The sequence below is a fragment of the Canis lupus genome, chromosome 21 (assembly GCF_048164855.1).
Source record: "Canis lupus baileyi chromosome 21, mCanLup2.hap1, whole genome shotgun sequence".
Classification (NCBI taxonomy): Eukaryota; Metazoa; Chordata; class Mammalia; order Carnivora; family Canidae; genus Canis; species Canis lupus.
Genome location: NC_132858.1, coordinates 30,346,940 through 30,370,163, shown reverse-complemented (window position 1 = coordinate 30,370,163; position 23,224 = coordinate 30,346,940). Strand labels below are relative to the sequence as shown.

Here is a 23,224-nt window from a genome sequence, read left to right as displayed (position 1 = left end):
GACCCGGGATCGAATCGCACATCAGGCTCCCGGTGCATGGAGCCTGCTTCTCCCTCTGCCTATGTCTCTGCCTCTCTCTCTCTCTCTCTGGGACTATCATAAATAAATAAAAATAAAAAAAATCATTCAAAAAAAAAAGAAATATTATTTATAAATATAGAGCTACATAATGCCGAGTATCCTCACTGCCTCAAGCCATTGCACCACTTCCAAGCATGGGTGCCCTGCTCCTCCAGTCATATGGCTGATTTTCACTCCGAGGATTGTAAAATAGTACAAGGTCACGTCTGGAACGGACGCAGAAGGAACTGCACTTATAAGTTCAGTCTCAAGATGTTGCTAACACCTCTCAATATTAAAACTAGCACATCTTTAGGTTGATGCCTAGAGAGGCCATGAAACATATTCAGAATAGCTTTATGTTTAACATACTTCTGGGTCTGACCATCATTATTTTTATTTTGCTCAACAAACTAAATCTCTTAAATTTCAAGTCTTTCCTTAAGTATAATCATATAGTCTTAGAAAGACTTTCCTCATTTTTCCTCTGGGTGCCTGGGGACAGTGAGTCTGAGAATGCTAGAACAGAGATCTAATCTACATAAACTCACGTATTATTTACAATTTTTCTATCAATAAAACCAAAATTAATATATTAGTTCTCTTGTCCCTGCATCTGCTCTAAATAAATAATGTTTTCCCCCTAAGTTTCAGGTACTATCCATTATGAAATTCTTGTTACCTTCACCCTTCCCCATCTTTTCCATATTATAAATTTCATCATTTAAGATTCAAGTTGGGTCACCAGCCCTGTGGACTGTCTTTTCAGGATTCCCATTTCCTTCAAGGTAAAACTACTTACTCTCTCGGCTGTGTTCCTAGAGACCTTCTCTGTAACCTTAATAAACACTTCTTATAATATATTATGCAAACAGTCTATTTCCTAACAAACACAGATCACTCTCTGTCATCTTTGTGTATCCTGCACCCAGCTCAATGCCTGGCATAGAGCAGAGGTCGCTCAAATGTCTGCTGAGTAGGTAAAAAAAAATCGAGGCTGATGCAGCTGATTTATTAAAATCATCTTCTCAGTATTTCTTCAACTCTTCCCTATAGAAATAAAACTATATGCTAGTAAGAGATGTCCATTATGAGACATAACAACATAAAGTGCTTACTATCAGGCATTTTAAAGCATTTAGAGAAACTGAGAAACAACTCAGTCCCTCCACTTGTCCTGCATGCGTTGAACTACCGTTCCTATAGAGGCAGAAACATTTTAGAGTTGCAGGAAACCAGCCAGTCTCATGAATAAAGTACTCGAGGAGCTTCACTCAGGGCCTGGAGATGAAGGCTGAAGGTATTTTACTTACGGGCCCCTCTCCTATCCCCAGTCCTGAAAAAGATAATTAGGGGAGAGGAGTGACTCTTGGGGAAATAGTACTATATTCCATACCTCCCAATTTTAGCTTCTTAAATCTAAATTCATCAAATGCAATTTAGAACCATAAAAATGTATCACAGTGTTTTAAAAAACCCTCCATTTTCACATATAATGTTTTAGAGTATTTACAGTGTAAAAAGCACAATGAGCCTTTTGCACTTTCTCTAATTTTAAGGGGAAAACAAAGAAAAAATGTCCCCTAACTACATTCTCTCTACTTCCCTCCTTTGGCTATTTTCCTTTTTCACCCCCAGGCCTTACCATCTCCTTCCTCCCCTACATAGGGTGTCACATCTCCCCACAGAGACAGCCTCCCTTATGTAGCCATGGAGCAACAGTGATTGTGCCCTAGAAGGGAATAATTCTATCTGACTCCGTTTTTAAAGACTCATTTAATTATAATTATCAGAGATGCTACACAAATAATGGTCCATTTCTTTTTTTTTTCATTGCCCTTGAAAGCACTCTCATGATCATTTTAACCTCATACGAAGAGACCCATTTTCGGTCAAATGAAAAAATTCATCATAGCATCACCAGGATTCCATCCCAAACCAAGTGTTTCTTTATATTAACCCAAGATTATTATATTTTATTCATTACAGGCGATCTTACTCGAGCTACCACCTGAAATAAACACAAACTATATATGATGCAAATCTGTTCTACTGATAGCACATGAACAGGTCCCATTCTTTTGAAAGCCCCGATTTCCACACTGGGTTCAGGTATTGCAGACCCTCGGGCAAGGCACCTTTGGAGACATTTTCAAATAAAGATGTTTCTTTTCTACACTTAGGAACAAAACCAAACCAAACTAAACAAATGGCCCGCTAATGGAAACATCTGAATTTTATGTTCTGAAGTGAGAAAAATGCTAAAAATATTCCGAACATTGCTAAAGGGTCCAAGATGAGATCACTAATGTGATGTAAGGAGAGCGTCTACGTGCCCCAGAACTCAGGTGCTGAAGCCCTACCTCCAGGCCCCGGGTCTGGAGGGGCCTTGGGAGGCCACAGGGGAGGCTCTCTGGGGGGCTGGGTGTCCCCAGGAGCGGGGCGGAGCTCTGCCCACGTGCAGCACCAAGGCGAGGGCAGCTCCTCAGCAGCGGGCGCCCTCCCCGGCCCTTGACCTTGGGCCTCCGCCTGGAGGACTCGGGGGGCCCAGGCGTCCTTTAGGAGCGCACCCGGAGGCCGTGCTCTGGCGGCCGCACCGGCCAGAGCGAGCGTCGTCTGAAGTCGCGGGGCACCCCGGGGCCTGGGCCTGGCCGCCCGCAGGAACCCGGCACTGCAGGACGCCACAGCACCCTGCAGAGTTCTGGGGGCGGCCAGTGGCACCGGGAGCAGCCCGCCCGGCCTCGACCACCACGACCACCGGCGCCCTGCCTATTCTCTGTATCATCCATTCTTTCCTCTTTGCAGCAGCTGCATGTCTTTTCTCAAACTGCATATGTACATCCAAGTCTACTTTAAAAAGTCATTTATTTGTTCCGGTATTATTCGTGGAATCAATGGTCATGTGCTATTTTTAGCAACGCCTTTAGTGTCCAAGTCCTTCCTTGCCCAATCTGCCTGTAATTAACCTTTGAATTACTCTGTGTTATCTGTTCCAAAAGGCACATTTTTACTCACATTTTTTGTCTCTGAAATCACGATGCCATACAATTGATGGCATGCCAGTTTAACTGGTGATTTTTCTTTCTTAATGCTTACAAGCTGCCTCATTGTTTCATGATCACTGGTGTCTCAGATTTGATGAAAGAACCCTAGAACCCTGCTGACAATCCAGCCTTCTTTTTAATGTCACAAAATAGACCCAGGACAGCTTCCAAACACAAGATCTCAGTATTCCAGTGCTTATTCCACCAGCATCACTAGTTCCGACGGCAGATTTCCCATCCTAAACTAAGACCCAAAAACCTTAGCATACGTTCATTCATTTGCAACCAGACAAAGCATCTCACTCTCTAAATTGTCAGCTATGAGAGCAGTGTCCATGTCTGGGTTTTTCTTTGCCACTACACACTCCCAGCCCAACAGTACCTGACTCACTACGGGAGCTCACTATACATGTTTTGACTAAGTAAATTCAAGGACACCCTGAACAGCCCCACTTGTCAGACTTTACCCTGAGTATAACAGCAGATACTCTCAAATAGGTCATATTTTGGTGAAGGAGAGATGCGTGAACCCAACTGTTGCTCATTTACATGAACAAAGAGTGCAAAGAGAAAGCACCTCATTCTTGCACAGTGGAATTTTAAATAGGAGGTGACATCTACGTTGAGTCCTTGCATAGCAGTTGGCCATGCAGAGAAGGGGGAGAAGTGGGCAGAGGCAGAAAGCAAGGGAAAGAAAAAGCCTGTTCTGAGAATTCCTATGCAGTGCAGAGGGGAGGAAAGAACACACTCTGTAGCAGGAAGTGGACAGACGTTTCACATGCCAGGATAACAAACAGGACTGGTGACGTAATTTGCGGGGCCCGATTTAAACAAAATAAAAATACGGGGCCCCTTGTTCAAAAATTATTAAGAATTTCAAGATGGTAACAGCAGAGCATTAATTAAACCAAGTTTGGGCCCTTCTAAGTGGGAATGCAGAGGCCACACGCCTATGAAGGCAGCCAGCCCTATAAGGCTCTTAAACTGGGAAGTGACAAGATCACACTTGTATTTTAGGAAGGAAATGCTAGTGGCAGAGGAGAGGACACTGAGCCTGTTCTTTTTTTTTTTTTTTTTTTTTTTCATTGAGCCTGTTCTAAAGAGTGACGGGCAGCAAGGAGAGAACACAGCAGCTGCTGCTTTCGTCCCTTGCTGAGAAAGTCCCCTCGTCCCTAAGGGGAGAGGCAGACCGCCTGGGAGAGACTTCTGATTTAGCTTTTTGGTTATTTCTTAGTAGAGCAAGTTTTTTCTTGAGGTAGCTTACGTCTCTCTCTTCATTGGCTTAAAAAAAATGAAATTACTACCAATGAGATTTGGGCCAGAGTTGACCAACTTTCCACACAGGATCACCGTGAACTAAAAACCAAGCTGGCAAGCAAAAGATACTTTTTTTGTAACCCTCCATATATTCCTCCCTTTGTCTTTCAAAAAGAAAGATAACTAAAATTAGTCAGAAGTCAAATATCACACAGTACCTTCTAAAAATTCTGATTGAGCTACCTTTCTTTTTTTTTTTTAAGTAACCCTTTTTATTTTAACCTGTCACTTTGTTCTCACAAGACTGTTGTGCTTTTGTGAAATCTTCCCACAGGAAGAAAGTATTCTTTTCGAGATCTGGGTCTCTCATTTTGGTATTTAGAAAAAAGAAGCTTAACGGTTGCTTTTATTTCTTTAAAAAAAAAAAAGGAATTTTTGAAGAAATTACCATAAAATTTAAAATATCAGCTATTGAAATGAATATTTACTTTATGGCAATTAACACTTTGAAGATAAATATAGTTCAACAACATTTTGCCAAGAGTAGAACCATCCTTCCGTGCAACACATACACACAAAAAAGCCTCTTCATTTAAATTGTTAAAAGAGCATAGTTTTTACATATCAAACCAAAATAAAAGCAAAAAAAAAAAAAAAGCCTGATTTAGAGTTTCTTTCTCCTGCACTTTTAGAAATCAGGATAAGAACTTGACACAAATCATCCTGACTCTACGATACTCTGAAGAACCCAGAGGCACCATGTAAAAAAATACACAGGGTTGCAGTTAACATTCTACCAACTAAACAGGAGTAGTAACTACTATAGTTATCAGTTACTGAACATCAGCTGGATGTCAAGAATTCTACTAAGTGACATTACATCATTTAATCTGCATAAGAATTTACAGGTATATTGCTGAAACTTACAAATGATTATTCTCATAATTTTCAGTTTTCAATATTTAAAAGGCCATTATTTGGTTGCTGTTTTGTTTTGTTTTTTAATTTTGAAATAATCTCAAGCAAAGAAAAGTTGCAAATACTGTACAGGTAACTTTTCCTGAACCATGTCAGATTCAGTTGCTAACAAGATGTCATCCATCACCCATAAATACTTCAATGTAGTGGTTCTCAAAGCGTGGGCCATGGCTTTGAGGGTCCCTGAGAGTCAAAAATACTCAGACGTTAATTATCTGCATTCTTCAGTGTGTTGACACTTGCTCTGATGGCACAAAAGCAATGGTGTGTAAAAATGCTAAACCTGTACCATGAATTAGAGCAATGGCACCTAACTATATCCTCCACAGATTTGCAGGGAAAAGGAAAAAGTCAGTTGTGTTTGAGAATGTCCCTTGAAGAAGCAGTAATATCATTAATTGTATTAAATCTCTACCCTTGAGGACACATTTTTAATGTGCTGTGTGACAAAATGGGAAGTACACAGAAAGCACTTTTTCTGTGTGCCTAATTCAATGGGTGTCTTGAGGAAAGCATCTGTGCAACAGAGTTCTGTAAGCTGAATTAGGCTCTGTTTTCATACTGAACCATTTTACTTGAAAGAACAACGGACAGAAAAACCATGCTTCTTCAGGTTTAGCACATTTTTTAAAATGAAATGAGTCTGTCATTTTAGAAAAACAACCAACAGTATTTGTCGTCCATGATAAAATTTGAGGTTTTAAGTGAAAAATCAGAATTTTGGAAAACCTGTAGCTACCTTCATGTGCTTGAGAGAAAAGGTTTTTCTGATAAGATTGGGAATGATACTAATGATTGGGATTTTTTTGGTGCTGTGTCAACATTTGTGAAATCTGCAAAACTCTGGAATCAATACTGATGACCAACACACACAGTTATAAAATAGTAATGCATAAAAGACTTATGCAAAGTGCAAGGCAGACAAGTGGATTTTAATGTAACTGATTATGAAAATCCATTGATACGTTTTCAGATTCCCTGCTGCAACTAACTTTTAAGAAACTTCCATTTATGGAGTTTTGATGTAGTATCAAAGAAGAATATCCACAACTACCTGAAGAGGCTATTCTAATCACTTCCTATTTTCCAACTACATTACCATGTAAAGCCAGATTTTCTTCTACTTCAACCAAAATAACATCGCAGCAGACTAAATGCAGAAGCAGATATGCAAATGAGACTGTCTTCTACTGTGCCAGATATTAAATAGATTTGCAAAAATGTAAAACGCCACTCTTGTCACTGAATTTTGTTTTGCTTCAGAACATATAGTTGTCTTTCCTGCTAAAAAATGTTAGATGAACATACAATGGGTTTACTGTTATTCTTATAGGAATTAAATAATTTTTTAATTAGTTTTAATTTCTAAGGTAATTAACATTGACAGCTGTATCCTAGGTAAACCGAAGCTCTTTGGGGCCCCTCGACATTTTAGGAGTTGTAAAAGGGTCCTGAGACTAAAAAGTTTATGAATGCTGCTGTTGTATGTATTTCCTACAAACACAGTCTCCAAAATCAGCCATCAAAAGCAGGAAATTTATACTGATGCATTACTGCCTCTAGGCCTCAGAGTCTGATCCAGTTTCACCGACTGCCCCAACAATGTCCTTTGCAGAGAAAGGATCCAAATCAGAGTCACCTGACACATTCAGCTGCCATGTCTTGTTTAGCCTCTTCCAATCTGGATCAGCTTTTCCGTCTTCTCTTGGCCTTTACGACTTTGATACTTTGAAGATTACAGGCCAAATGGTTTGTAGAATATCCCTCAACTTAGGTGCGTGTGTGTTTCCACACGATTAGCCTTAGGTCATGCACCCTTGGCAGGACCACCGCCGAAGCGAGGCTGTGTTTCTCACCACATCCTATCGGGTGGCACACAGTTTCAATGTCCCACTACTGACTGAAGGAAGTCTGACCTCTTACTAAGATGCTGTCTGCCCGACTCCTCCCCGGTGAGGTTACTATTTTTCCCTTTGTAGTCAACAGGTATTTTGGTATTCTGTAGGGAGGTATTTTGATACTATATAAAATCCCATTTAAAAAAAATTGAAGTATAATTAGCATATGGTATTTTATTAGTTTCAGGTGTACAATATAGTGACTCAACTATTCCATACGTTCCCCAGTGCTCATCAGGATAAGTATATTCTTAAGAGCTATTTCACACTCATCTTCTATTCTCCCAGCCCCAGCCCTGAACCAGCCATTTCTCCAAGGATCCCTGGATCCTTTATTAGAAAACCTATCTAGAACCAAGATGTAGGTGCAGAGTTTGCTCATTGCAGTGGGGGTGTTGCTGCCCCCAGGAAGGACCATAGGCCTGGGCAACCAACACTAGCAGGGTAACAGGCTCAAGACAACCACATACTGGGGACTGTCCCACAGAGCAGCTAGTTGCCCACTGAGAGACACCACTAGAGATGCTTTTATAGAGAAGCCAAAGATCCAGGCTTTGAGGGTTCTCCTCCAGAGCTCAGATTTACATTTACGTTGTAAATCATCTTGGATACTAAACACACAAATGTCTTTGATGCATGCTGTGCAATAGAGGCTGATAAAATAGTGTTAAGTTAGGCTTTGGTTTGAGAAGGGATAGGTTTGTGGCCTTCACTTGGTGAATAAAAATGTAAATAAATACTTGAGCTCTGTAGGGGCAAAACAAGCTCTTGGTTACTTATTGAGTTTCATGCTAAATGTATATAAGCGACTAACTGTATACTTTGCTCAGAGCATTTCCGGAAAGTGTGCCAAACAGATATTGAAAAGTAAATCCCATCTGCCCACAGAAACAACTTTATAATTGGAATTTCTGTTACTAAAATCAATCGTAGCTAAGCCCAGTAATATACCATAAATACACAAACATACAATGCCATTAGCCTCTGTAATTTAAAATAGTAAAACTGTGTGCCCAAATACTGATTGTCTCGAAGACCCAATTTACTGTGAAGTGTGTGTATGTATGAGTGTCCGTGTCTGTCTGTGTATGTGTGTGTGTGGCCTGCAATACATGGTATATAAAAATGTATGTATTTGGCCTTAAAACATATTAGTTAGTCACATTTATCTTAATATACAACAAAACTGCCTCCTTAGAATTTAGAAGAATGATTTAAATGGTATGGGCTTTTAAAAAAGAAGTTCAAGGAAGTATAAGCTAAACCTTCTATATCAGTACATTTCTCTAGGGCTGACAGAGGCAGTGTCACTTCCATTGTCCATATACTTTCAAAGTATTGCAGTAGAAGCTCAACAGATATTAGAATAAAAAGGGATGAACCAAGATTGGTATTAGACCATAATGCCATGGTATTAGACCATGGATCAAGGCAGTTATCAGAGGAGTCCCTGAATTCCTTAAAATTGCAGGCAAAATATTCTGTATATTCCAGTGACCTTGAACAACACGGGTTAGACAGCATGGGTCACTTATACATGGATTTTTTACAGTACAGTACTGTAAATGTATTTTCTCCTTAGGATTTTTCCAATAGCATTTTCTTTTCTCTAGCTTACTTTAGTATAAGAACAGAGTATATAATAGATATAACACACAAAATGTGTTAATTGACTGTTTATGTTATAGGGAAGGCTTCTAGTCAACAGGTTATCAGTACTTCAGTTTTTGAGGAGTCAAAAGTTACACATGAATCTTTGACTGCGTGGAAGGTCAATACCCCTAAGCCCCAGATTATTTATAGGCCAACTATATACATACATATTTTTATAGGGATGTTTTTTATCATTTTGATTCACAAAAAGGTCATGACCCTCAAAAGAGTAAAAAATTTGGTTGTTAAATTAATACTCAGAAATAACCACCATGAATGGTCTGAGCTACATAACCTTGCAGACCTTTTTTTATGATATATATCTATATGTGTTATATACATACAAAATGTTTTCCTGAGTTTAGTATTTGTGGGGTTTTTGTTATTGTTGTTTTACAAAAGTAAGACCAGACTCTCTTGAAATATGCTACTCCACAACTTGCTTTTTTTCAGTAAAGATGGCCTTCCATGTCAATACATATAGATAGACTTTTTAAATTACGTGGAAAGGCTGGGCCATAATTTATTCAACCAGTCATTCAATACACAGTATGAGCAGGGACAGATCAAAGGAAGAATTCATTATACTAGAGAAGGGGAATGCATCAAGGAAAGCTAAAAAAAACCCAGAACGCCAATGAAGTCAGGAGTACTTTTTTAGGTCATTAAGACCTTATTAAAAACACAACAATAGCAAAAAAAAAAAAAAAAAAAAAAAACCGAGAAAGACAAAATAAGGATGGAGAAACTGCAGTGTTTACATGTTACCACCAATACCAAAAGCAGTTTGGCCAAAAAGAATTATGGGCGCATCTAAGGCAAGGCTCCTCACATGTGCCCCCTATTCCAGGACCTCTCCCCAGGCCAAAGACATGATAATAAGAGAATAAATATTGCATATTTTATATACAAATAAAGTATGCAAAATAAGCCCTGCCTTAAGGCAGAGTCTAGTCAAGCCCACCTTGGGGAAAGGTCTGGGGAAGAATCTGAGAAAGGCTCTACCACAGGCATCAAAGGCAGAAAGTCATAAAGGAGAGACCCCTGGAGTAATAAAGAGCCATACTGAGCCAGAGCTTTCCAGAGTATCTGGGGACGCTGGTCACTATGTTACCCACATAACTACAGTCAGACAGGTGACAGCACACGGCTGCAGTTTTAATTATCCATACCAAGGTTTGGAAGGAATCACTGACCAAGAAGAGGTAGCAGCTCACATTCTCACCACCCTGTGTATGAGCTGATCTAGTAACACAGAGTAATCTAGCTTTTTCTATCTCTAGTGAGGCCTGGGGCCTATCTTTGCTCAAAGAGGACACTGGAATAGGGGGCCATTGACAGACATTCAGATAATTTCTCATTTTTCACATGGTATAAGCAATACCATGAATATCCTGCACATAAATCTTTGTGCAGTTTACCTGAGTTTTTCTGTAGGATAAACTTCTAGAAGTAGGATGGTCAGATCAAAGAGTGTGTGTGTGTTTATAGAGATGGAGTACAGGAGGAAAAGGGAATCAACTTTCACTTTTTATAATTCTATACAGGTTGAATTAATTGGTTAATTTCAGAAAAATATCACTTTTCTCATTTTATTTATTTATTTTTAAAGATGTTACTTATATATTCATGAGAGACACAGAGAGGGGGCGGAGACATAGGCAGAGGGAGAAGCAGGCTCCCTGCAGGGGAGCCCGACAGGGACTCAATCCCAGGACCCCAGGATCACACCCAGAGCCAAGGGCAGATGCTTAAGCACTCAAGCCGCCCAAGCGCCCCTTACTTTTTTCATTTTAAAAGAAAAAAAGTATTTCCTTAGGTCAAGATTGGCTCCCAGGTCTATAGGAACTATAAAGAGAGCCAGGCTGCAAAGAGTCAAATATATAAAGAGACAAAGTGTTCACTAGAAGCTAGAGGAGTCGCTGGAGAGACCTGGATACAAGAAATAGGAGTCACTGAGGCAGGTCATGCCAAGGTTCATTCAGGCACAGGCTGCAGAGCTGGCCAGGGGCATCAAATGGTTAGGCCTCCCCATAAGGCTGCTCCTATCATGTAAGTAAACATGCCGGACTCTCTCCACTCGACACTCGTGACCACACACACTCCCTGGCAATAGGTGGAATGCTCACGAAGGAAGCCTCTGGCTCTGTTTTGGCTTCCTTTATACATGCCAACAGGGAGCAGTTACACTGGTAAGCGCTACAGCCTGCACGGCCATTATACTTAAAAACAAACCAATGCAAAAACAAACAAAACCGGGCATTCAATTTTATCATCCTACTAAACTTGATTTCAGGCAAGTTTTCCCTTAAAAGGTATATGTATTCTTTTTTTTTTTTTTTTTATGATAGTCATACAGAGAGAGAGAGAGAGAGAGAGAGAGAGAGGCAGAGACATAGGCAGAGGGAGAAGCAGGCTCCATGCACCGGGAGCCTGATGTGGGACTCGATCCCAGGTCTCCAGGATCGCGCCCTGGGCCAAAGGCAGGCGCCAAACCGCTGCACCACCCAGGGATTCCCCAGTATATGTATTCTTGAGTCTCCCAACAGAAGCAGGTTTCAGGGTCTGCAAATTTATATGCCAGTTCCTAAATCTTGGTTAGTTCTCCAGGAGCTCCCTTTAGAACTGAACAGTGTGAAATTTAAGTGCTCGGTCCTGGACACGTCAGGCACATGGGCTCTCCCTCCCACATCCCCCACCCCCCAGGACAGTGTCCTGCAGCAGCAATCCCCAACGTATCATTGCTGGCCACGCTGAGCACCTGGCCCCTCACCCGTGCACCCGGCTCACAGGCCAGACTCCATACTGCGTACTGCAGCTGAATACACGCCTCTCAAAATTTGGAACTCTGTTACTCTATTTCTCCCATCTCACAGGGCTCTTAAAAAAAAGAAAAATCACAACAGCAACTTTTGAGTGCTTACTCCATGCCAGGCACCCTGTCAAGTGTTTTGTGTGGATTATCTCATTTAATTCTCCAACTATCTTATATGACACAGTCAAGGACTGTCTCTGTTTCAAGATGAGGAACTGAAGTGAAATAGTTTGCCCGATGTCAGAAAGCTCTGTTAGAGACCAGCTGGGAACCTAGACACCCAGCGATGGAGAAGGTGGCTTATTCCCACCTACACTACTCTCTTGATGATGTCAGGTGCTGCTTCCCTAGAAGTTGAGGCTGGAAGCCCTACTACATTCAGATCAAAATTCTGTGAGGAACAAAACAAATATTTCAGTTTTAGAATTACTCTTGCCTTGCTGATAACTGTCACTACATTTAACTCATAAACTCACTTCTGAAACTCTCACTATATGAGAATATCTGGAAACATGGCCCTGAACACTCTGACTTTGGCTTATCGGTTTTTAGGTAATTTGATTCTGGATAGTGTCATAATGGTACCAAAGCATATCCTCCATAGTTTCTTTTTAGAAGGCAGTTGATGCTACAGACATTTATTCACCCACTGAACAAATTTTTAGAGAATACCTGCTATGGATCAGGTGCTGTTAGCCATGACCAAAACCAGGTTGCTTACCTTGGAGCTTAGAGACTATTTGAGGGAGAAAGGAAAGAAATAAGTAAAAATACAATACATCAGATTTGGTAATAAATGCCATCAAGAAAATATGAAGCAAAGCAAGGGGTAGGGAATGAAAGAACAATTATTTAAAAATGAGAGTATTTTTTGAAGCTAAGAAAATGTCCATTCCAAATTTGTCAAACTGATACCTCATTGCGTTTAAATTCCTGTGTCAAACCCTAATGTGCAACAAATTTGTAATACAACAGGTAATTAATGGATCAAATTACACAAATAATTAAATGGTGAATCCTAAAGAAGTAAATTTTATTTGTTTTTGCTATACTTTTCAATTATTTCTTTTCTTTAAGATTTTATTTATTTACTTACTTGAGAGAGAGATGGGGGCGGGGGCAGAGGGAGAGGCAAAGAGAGAATCTCAACCAGACCCCATGCTAAGCACAGAGCCTGATACGGGTCTCGATCCCAAGAGTCAGACACTTAACTGAATGAGCCACCCAGGCACCCCACTTCTCAATTATTTCTAAGCAAAAAATTGAATGCTTGAAAATTTTTCAAAGGATAAATATCACACAATGTAATGTAAAATATAAAACACACTGTCCATCTTAATAAACACCATGTCCCTATATATGTACTTTCAGTCCAATTTTTAGGAAGTCTAATTGTAGATTTGAGGAAGCCTATTGTCAAATCCCAAAGATTTGTTAGCCTACTTCTGGTGTTCACACCTAATGTGGGGCTTGAACTCACAATGCTGAGATCAAGAGTTTACCAAATAAGCCAGCCAGACATCCAATATCCTTTTACCTTTATAAGCTTCAACAATGACCACAGCATCACTGTCATGAAAAGTTACCTGGAAAAGTAAGGGCCAATGTCTTTTTTCTCCCTTTTATCCGCTCCCATTCCTCATTATCAAATGCCATAAGCAAACAAGAATTAAGAGCTATGAAAGCGGGATCCCTGGGTGGCGCAGCGGTTTAGCGCCTGCCTTTGGCCCAGGGCGCGATCCTGGAGACCCGGGATCGAGTCCCACATCGGGCTCCCGGTGCATGGAGCCTGCTTCTCCCTCTGCCTGTGTCTCTGTCTCTGTCTCTGTCTCTCTCTCTCACTGTGTGTCTATCATAAATGAAAAAAAAAAAAAAGAGCTATGAAAGCACATCACATTTCATTGGGAAGTCATGAAAAGTATTTCACTGTAGGAAGTTTAGTAAAAAAAAAAAAAAAAAAGCAATAGGTGTTGTATGTAAGTGAGGAATCACTAACTGTATACCTGTGACTAATATTACATTGTATATTAACTAAATTGAATTTAAATAAAAACTTGGAAGAGCGGGGCCTGGTGGCTCAGCCCTTCAGCCATCAGACTCTTGATTTCAGCTCAGGTCAGGGTCTTGAGATTGAGTCCCCTGTCTGGCTCTGTGCTAGGCATAGAATCTGCTTAAGATTCTCTCTCTGATCTCCCTCTGCTGCTTCCTGCTCACTCTCCTTCTCTCTCTCTCTCTTTCTCTCTCTCAAAACAAAACAAAACAAAACAAAAACTTGGAAGAGAAAAAGGCAGTAAAGAGGCTTGTACATCTTCCTCAGGAAGAATAAAACGATACAAGAGATAATATCCTTATGTGTGATTATGTCACGTATATGATACGTAGAAATGCAACATACATATGTATAAGAATATATATATGTAAACATATATTTGGCAAGATACATATAAGAATAGCACACGTAGGGGCACCTGGCTGGCTCAGTGGAACACGGAATTCTTGGTCTCAGGACTGTGAGTTCCAGGCCCACCCTGGGTGTAGAGATTAGTTAAAAATGAAATCTTAAAAAGAAAAAAAAAAAAAGCATGCGTATGAGATGCTACCTTGCACAGCACACAGTATGTGAGGCAATATAAAACAGAGAAAGGAGAGTAAGGAGGAGTCTGGGGAATGTGAGGGAGCAGATCACCTAGATCCTGCTACCGGTTATCTCCCGTGAAATTACGGAGATGCTAACTTTTATTATTCTCTCAAACACCTGAGTCGGCAAAATTATTTTGCAAATGTCAATGAATTCCAACAACTTTTCAAGTGGCGGCCTGTTAGAACCAGAAATGGGAAAAGCAGCGGCAAATTTTCTTTAGCAGTAGGTATTAGAGGCCTGGATGACGAAAAGCAGAAAGATGAGCAAAATTCAGTAACCTGCAGCAAGCATCCTGCCCACAGGGAAAGCAGTGTGGATCGTGTTGGGAGACATTTTGTGGACTGCCCTGGGTGAAAACCAGTTAAATTTCTCATTCTGCCCCAAGAAAGCAATGAACATATTATACCTGGAAGGGCAAAGATTGAAAGTTAGACCTTCCCCTACGTTCAAAAATGTCTTAAGGACATTACCTTGTTTGATCTTCACAACAATCTGCTAAGTTACACAGAGCAGGTATTATCAGTGTCACAGACAGGAACGAACCCATCCTGCACAAAGTACAACAGACTGTTTGAGGTTACAAAGATGCCCAGTGGAAGACCCAAGATGGATCCAGGTCACCTAAAAACTAATCCATGGTCACAGCATCATGCTCTCGTAACAATTCCTGGTATTTAATAGAACAATCTGGATAAAAACAATGTTGTCAGTTTCACAGTCCAGAACACTTTTTTAAAAGGTCTGGATTCCAGCTCATTTAAGAAGGTGGATAATCCTTAATCATTCAGATCCACTAATTATTAATGTCTACAACAAGACCTGATAAATGCCTATTAGATTTTCCTTAGAGTCTTTCCTGCCCACACAGGAGATTATATATACTCCTGCTATGTCCTCCCCACTGCTTTGAGCAGGTCTCATTTGCCACCCACATATTTAAAGTAGATGAATGGTAAAGTGAAAAATGATAAATTCCACCTCATGATTTTGAAATGTAAGTAAGGTAAACTGCAAATTCTGAAGGTCAAGAAGTTCAAGATGAATGTCATTAATTAAACAACCAAGTTCTAAAATTATCCATCATCATTTTCAAATTGAATCAAGGAAAATAAACTTTCCACAATACCTCACAGAGTTTTCAGCACTTTATTTACATACTCTAAAATGATCAGTCTTTACAATTTTATACCAAAGAAATTAGAAAGGAAACATTAATATTAGTTCACCATACAGAAAAAAGTTTGGCTTTTTAATAAAACAAATTTTAATATATAATCTGTAAGTTATTGTTAGCCATGTATATAACTGTGAGGGTGTAACTATGTATCTACCAGCTTTTTAATTTAGGGGAAAAGATTAAAATGAGAACTTGAAGAAATTAATTTGAGTTGCTTATAAAAGTGGGTTTATGAAGCAGAACATCATAGTAGAATGTACATGTTGTGGTCATGCACGACAGAAAAGCAGCTTTAAAAAAACATTTTCACAATGACTTGCTCAAAGAGCTTTCTGGAATGGCGTGCTCGCACGAGGCAGTACACTCTGTAAGTGGGCTGCCTGGGCCCAACCCTGGCTCTGCCACTCCTCAGCAACGTGATCCTATTAGCTTCCTGTGGCTGCATCACAAATTCCTCACGGAACTGAGTGGTTTAAAACAACACCCGTTCCTTATCTCAGTTTCTGTAGGTCAAGAATGTAGCCACGGCATACCTGGGTCCTTTGCTCAAGTCTCAGAAAGTTGCAATCTCATCAGAGGCTCAGGTTCCACCCTCAAGCTCACCCTGTGTGTGTTCACAGGATTCTATTCCCTGCGGTTATACAACTGGAGACCCCTCTCCTTGAGGCCACCTGCCATTCCCTGACACGTGGCCCTCCCAACACACAGCAGTGTGCTTCTACAAGCCAAAGGAAGGGCATTTCTGGTGCTTTCAATCTGCCACCTGAGGGAAGACTTGAGGCTTTTAAAGAGATCACCTGATTGGGTCAGTCCCACCAAAGATAATCTTTTGACTAACTTGAAGTCAACTGATGGGACCAAATATCTGCAAACTCACTTCACCTTTGCCATATAATGTAACCTAACCACAAGAATGTCATCCATTATATCCACCAGGCCTGCCTACACTCAAATCTGGGATTACGTGGGGTGTGTACACCATGGGACAGGAATCTTCAGAATTATCTTAGAATTCTGCTTACCACAAGTATCTTACTTGTGTCCTCTCTCAAATGGGGACAACAGAAGTACCAATCTCAGAGAGCTGTTCAATGATTCAAGGAGCTGATTTCTACAAAGCTCTCAGGGCAGTCTCCAGCACATGTAATCGTCACAAGAATAATGGCTCAATAGAAATAAAGAAGGAAAATAGTGGTCCACGAGTTGTTGGGTGCTCAACTTTGCTTGGCTCTAAGACTAAGGTGATACAAAATTGCAAAATCTTATACAAGTCATCTTCATTTCCTTTTTAAATTCTTCTAATATAACTGGAAAATATGGCACCCTGGGCTTGCATTGCCACATGGTAACAATAAGGTGGAGCTGCCATCTCTACATGGGGAGGGTTCTTCAGTTCTCCAGGCCTCTCCACTCTTTCTTATCTCACCTTAGCCTACCTGATTCATTTCTATCTGGTCTCTAAAAGCATATGCATCTATCTATCTATCTATCTATCTATCATCTATCTATCTATCATCATCATCTATCAGGGACAGTGAGTGAGAGAGAGAGAGAACACAAGCAGCAGGGGATCAGCAGGCAGCCCAATGTGGGGCTCAATCCCAGGACTCCAGGATCATGACCTGAGCCAAAGGCAGCCACTTAACTGACTGAGCTATCCTGGCACCCCTGCATATGCATTTCTGACTGGAAATCTAGACTGATCCCTTTCAGCTTATGCCCAGTGTACAATATAAAGACAGAAAAGATAGGCATGTAGCAAAATATATTTTTTGAAAATATAAGATGTTAAACATAAAAAATGAAAGGAAAAGAAGCAAAAAATGTACTTCTCATGCCATTTTTTAAAAGTCAAAGAGGAATAAGGTAAGGAATCCAAATGCAGCCATCAAAAAGAAATATTTTGTAGGCAGCACATAACAACAAAAGTTTGAGATTTAAATTTATTGCTTCCAAGAGTATGAAAAACTTATACTGAACTATGGGTTTGGGGGTTATAGTGGTATGTCAGCACAGGTTCGTCGACTGGAACAAAGGCACTACCCAGGACTTTGACCGGAATGGACGCTTTGTGTATATGGTCAGGATCTGTACCTTCCACTCAAGTTTGCTATGAACATAAAACTGCTCTAAAAAATAAAGTGTACTTTTAAAAATAAATAAACTGAAATATTTTAAAAATCTATTAAGACAAAAAATTTCTCCTCAAAACATTCTTTAAAATTTTTCAAAACATCTTTAAAATGGCTTGAAAAGTATTTTCTTTCTCCCAAAACCATTCCTAAGCATCTGACAACTTAAAATTTAGTCACAAAAAAAGATCAGGAACAATTCATATTCCCACAATGCTCATACTATTCAAGAAAAAGTAACCATTCCTATGGATTGATTCTCCATTCATCCTGGATCACAGGCTAATACACAGGGTATTTTATTTGCTTTTAAAAACACATTACCTTTTGGCCGGAACCGCCATCTTCCAGTAATTCGCCAAAATGACCAACACAAAGGGAAAGAGGAGAGGTACCCACTATATGTTCTCTAGGCCTTTTAGAAAACATGGAGTTGTTCCTTTGGCCACATACATGCGAATCTATAAGAAAGGTGATATTGTGGACATCAAGGGAATGGGCACTGTTCAAAAAGGAATGCCCCACAAATGTTACCATGGGGGAAGGGTCTACAATGTTACTCAGCATGCTGTTGGCATTGTTGTAAACAAACAAGTTAAGGGCAAGATTCTTGCCAAGAGAATTAATGTCCGCATTGAGCATATTAAACACTCAAAGAGCCGAGATAGCTTCCTGAAGTGTGTGAAGGAAAACTCAACTCAACTCAAGCGCCAGCCTGCCCCACCCAGAGAAGCACACTTTGTAAGAACCAATGGAAAGGAGCCTGAACTGTTGGAACCCATTCCCTATGAATTCATGGCATGGTAACTGTAAAGAAAATAATAAAAGACCCCAGGATTGTAAAAAAAAAAATAATAATAATAAATAAAATAAAATAAAAACACATTAATATCCCCCTAAAAGTCTGTACCACAATACTTGATTTCTTTCATCTACCATAAGCAGCTGCATTGTCAAAGAGTCCCAGAGGCAGTCTGCTGTGTAAAATGATGATTGGAATAATATTAAGCCCTTCTTATAGAGATCATCATGCAGTTGTGCCAGGAGAAAATTAATAATGCTTTAGCACTGTGTGTGAAAGGGTGACGGAAAGAAGACAAAGCCAAAGAAATAACAAAAATATTTTAATTCATGATTTGATTATGATGGTACAAGGTAACTTTATAAAGACACATATCTGTTCTTATGTTTTCAAGAATGAACTTGAAAGAGAAGACAAGGGTAGAGGGGGATCTTACAACTGTTTATTTTCCATTTAATGCAGTAATTTGCAGCATATTTAGTTCCTTCACCCTTAACATGATCTTTGAAATGTACTTTATATCTCCTGACTAGTAACCATTCACCACTTGGGAGGGCAAACTACTAGGTCAACTGACTTACAAAATCTTTATACATTAAAAGTTAAATAAAAAAGTCAGACATTCAGCTTTCAAACTATAGATATGTTTAGGTTTAACATTCATAAAGCACACCAAAAGCTAGGGTGTAAAAATCAAAACTTTCATATGAATGATGAAACTGCAGCCGTGTGCTGTCACCTGTCTAACCATAATTACAGAGGTAAAATAGTGACCAGCGCCCACAAATATTCTGGAAAGCTCTGGCTCAGTACGGCTCTTTATTACTCCAGGGGTCTCTCCTTTATGACTTTCTGCCTTTGTTGCCTGTGGTAGAGCCTTTCTCAATTCTTCCCCACACCTTTCCCTAAGGTGGGCTTAACTAGACTACATTTGACTCTGACTTGAATTAGGACATATTTTGCATACTTTACTTGTATACGTGGGGTCTTTTATCTTTATTATCATGTAGTCTCCTTAGGTGTTTTTTTGTTCTGTTTCTGAGGCGGCAATCTGCAGAAAGACTTTGTCTCGGTGCTAATTTCAAGTCACCTATTATATTTGCAACATTATCTTAAGAAATTATTTGATAGTGCCAGCAATGTTTTTTGTATGACAAGGAGACTCTCAGTATGTCTAAAGAGTTTAAGTCCTCTTATAGGTACAGATCCAAAATAAATATTCAAAAATGGGCAACTCAAATGTCCATCAACAATACAACAGATAACTAAATTGTGGTAAATAAATGAACTATAGTTTTTTGCTATTAGTAATGTTACTGGGAACAATCCTGGGCATGTCTTCAGAGCATATGAGCATGCATTTCTGTTGCATCTATAAATTATATGCTGATTGAAGAATCCAAAACTCAAAAGAATACATAGTGTATCATGCAATGTATATAAACCCAAATAAGTCAAAATTAATGATAATATTAGAAATTAATATTAGATGTTTGAAATTTAGTTATAATTAAAATAAAGAAATTCGGGGTGGGGGGGAAGGCGTAGTAATTGGGAGGGAACATGAGATTCCCGGAATTTTGCGATCTCTTGCTAACCTGTGTGTGTATGGTTTTCCTACATCCTGAGTTTATATTGTTTTTATTAATTAGAAAAAGTATTTATTTATTTATGTTTGTTTGTTTATTTATTTGAGAGGGAGAGGGAGAGAAAATCTGAAGCAGACTCCTCACTGAGCACAGAGCCTGATGTGAGGTTTGATCTCATAACCACAAGATCATGACCTGAGCTGAAACCAAGAGTCGGATGCTTAACAGACTAAACCATCCAGGATTTTAGATATCCTTTATCAGATATGTCATTTGCAAATATTTTCTCCCATTCCCTAGGCTGCTTTTAGTTTTGTTGACTGTTTCCTTTGCTGTGCAGAAGCTTTTTTATCTTGATGAAGTCTTAATAGTTTATCTTTGCTTTTGCTTACCTTGCCTCCTGACAATATGTTTAGTAAGAAGCTGCTATGGCTGAGATTGAAGAGGCTGATGTCTGTGTTCGCCTCTAGGATTGTCATGGTTTCCTATTTCACATTAAGGTCTTTTATCCATTTTGAATTTATTCTTGTGTATGGTGTAAGAAAGTGGTCCAGTTTCATTCTCCTGCATGTTACCGTCCACTTTTCCCAACACAATTTGCTGAAGAAACTCTTTTGTCCATGGATATTCTTTCCTGCTTTGTCAAAGATTAGTTGACCTTATATTTGAGGGTCCATTTCTGGGTTCTCTATTCTGTTCCATTGAACTATGTGTCTGTTTTTGTTCCAGTACCATACAGTCTTGATGACTATAGCTTTGTAATATACTTTGAAATCCAAAATCATGATGCCCCCAGTTTTTTCAGAATCACTTTGGCTATCTGGGGTCTTTTGCAGTTCCACACAACTTTCAGGATTGTTTATTCTTGCTCTGTGAAAAATGCTGGTAGTATTTTGATGGGGACTACATTAAATATGTAGATTGCTTTGGGTAGTATAGACATTTTAACAATGTTTGTTTTTCTCATCAATGAGCATGGAATGCTTTTCCATTTCTCTGTATTGTCTTCAATTTCTATCATAAGTGTTCTATAATTTTCAGAGTATAGATCTTTTACTTCTTTAGTTAGATTTGTTCCCAGGTATCTTATTGTTTTTGGTGCAATTGCAAATGGGATCAATTCCTTGATTTCTTTTTTTGCTGCTTCGTTATTGGTGTCTAGAATGCAACAGTTGTTGATGAGAATGCAGAGAAAGGGGAACCCTTTTACACTTGGTAGGAATGTGAACTGGTGCAGACACCCTAGAGAACACTATGAAGGTTCTTCAAAATGTTAAAAATAAACTACCCAATGATCTGGCAATTACACTACTAGGCATTTATCCAAAGGATACAAAAATACAAATTTGAAGGGATACATGCACCCTGTTTACAGAAGCACTATCAACAATAGCCAAACTACTATGGAGAGAACCAAAATGTCCATCTAACTGATGAATGGATAAAGAAGATGTGGTGTATACACATACACACACACACACACACACACACACACACACGGAATATTACTCATCTATCAAAAAGAATGAAATCTTGCTATTTGCAATGACATGGATGGAGCTAAGTAAAATAAGTCATAGAAGGGCAAATACCATATTATCTCACTTACAGGTGGAATTTAAGAAACAAACATAAATTTATGGCAAGAGGGGAAAAAAGAGAAGGAAACAAGCTATAAGAGACTCTTAATGATAGAGAACAAACTGAGGGTTGATGGAGGAAGGCGGGGAGGGATGGGTTAGATGTGTGACAAGTATTAAGAAGGGCATTTGTTATGATGAACACTGGGTGTTGTACGTAAGTGATGAATTATTGAATTCTATTCCAGAAACCAAGAGTGCACTGTACATTAAATACCTAAAATTTAAACTAAAAAATGGGCAGAGGACCGGAATAGACATTTTTCTAGAAAAGACATACAGACAGCCAACAGACACATGAAAAGATGCTAAGCATCACTAATCATCAGGGAAATACAAATCAAAACCACAATGAGATCTCACCTTACACCTGTCAGAATAGCTAGACAAGAAATATCAAGTGTTGGTGGAGGATGGATCAAGGATGTGGAGAAAAAAGAGCCCTTGTGCACTGTTAGTGGAAATGTAAACAGGTGCGGCCACTGTAGAAAACAATATGGAGGTTCCTCAAAAAATTAAAAATAGAACAACCCTGTGATCCAGTAATTGTATCTCTGGGTATTTACGCAAAGAATATGAAAACACTAATCTGAGGGAATACATATACCCCTAGGTTTATTACAGCATTATTTGCAATATCCAGGATATGGAAACAACTTCAGAGTTCATCAGTCGATGAATGGATAAGGAAGATGTGGTGTGTACACACACACACACACACACACACACACACACATACACACATTGAGTATTACACAGCCATAAAAGAGTATGAAATCTTGCCATATGCAACAACATGGATGAACCTAAGGATATTATACTAAATAAGTCAGACTGAGAAAGACAAGTACCATATGATTTCACTCATATGTGAAACATAAAGTAAAGGAAACAAGTAAAGGAATAGAGAAACAGAAAGTAGGATCAATCTTATAGAGAGCAGACGGTTGCCAGAGGGACATGTTGTGGGATGATAGGAAAATGAGTGAAGGGGAGTGGGAGATACAGGCTTCCAGTTATAGAATGAGTAAAGGCACAGCGCAGGGAATATAGTCCATAATACGGTAATAATGTTATACGGTGACAGGTGGTAACTACACTTGTGGTGAGCATATCCTAATGTATAATAGAAATGTGAACCACTGTTTTACCCCTGAAACTAATGTTAACATTGCATGTTGACTATACTCAAAAGTTTTTCAAAAATTTAAATAAAAAAGGAATAAATACATTCATTTTAATAAAAATGTTCACATATCCTAAAATTGATCCAATGATAATAACTGTAATAGGTAACTGCATTCAAACACAGACACGATGCAAGTTCAGTTTAGTTTGTTTTCTAATCTCTAGATGCTACATAACTGTGATATTATGTTTTGGTGATGTTTACCTCCCCCAAATTACCACTTAGTTCCCCAGCTACAATATTTAAAGCACAAATTAAGAGCAGAGGGGTAATGGAGAACATAGCACAAGAAGCCAGACTCTCCCCACTTGAGTCATTAACTTGATATGACTTGGTTTCTCAGACTTAG

General features: G+C 39.3%; 1 protein-coding gene and 1 long non-coding RNA gene across 3 annotated transcripts in view; both read right to left on the bottom strand.

Moving 5' to 3' along the window:
* HSD17B12 (hydroxysteroid 17-beta dehydrogenase 12) overlaps nt 1–23,224 on the bottom strand; it is a 154,257-nt gene that overhangs the window by 58,449 nt on the left and 72,584 nt on the right. The gene's annotated exons all lie outside the window — the stretch shown is intronic.
* Nucleotides 1,059–3,200, bottom strand: LOC140612937 (uncharacterized). Its single transcript, XR_012014061.1, has 2 exons — nt 3,076–3,200; nt 1,059–1,396 (listed from the first exon to the last, which is right to left on the bottom strand). It is a non-coding gene; the product is annotated as an uncharacterized lncRNA (long non-coding RNA).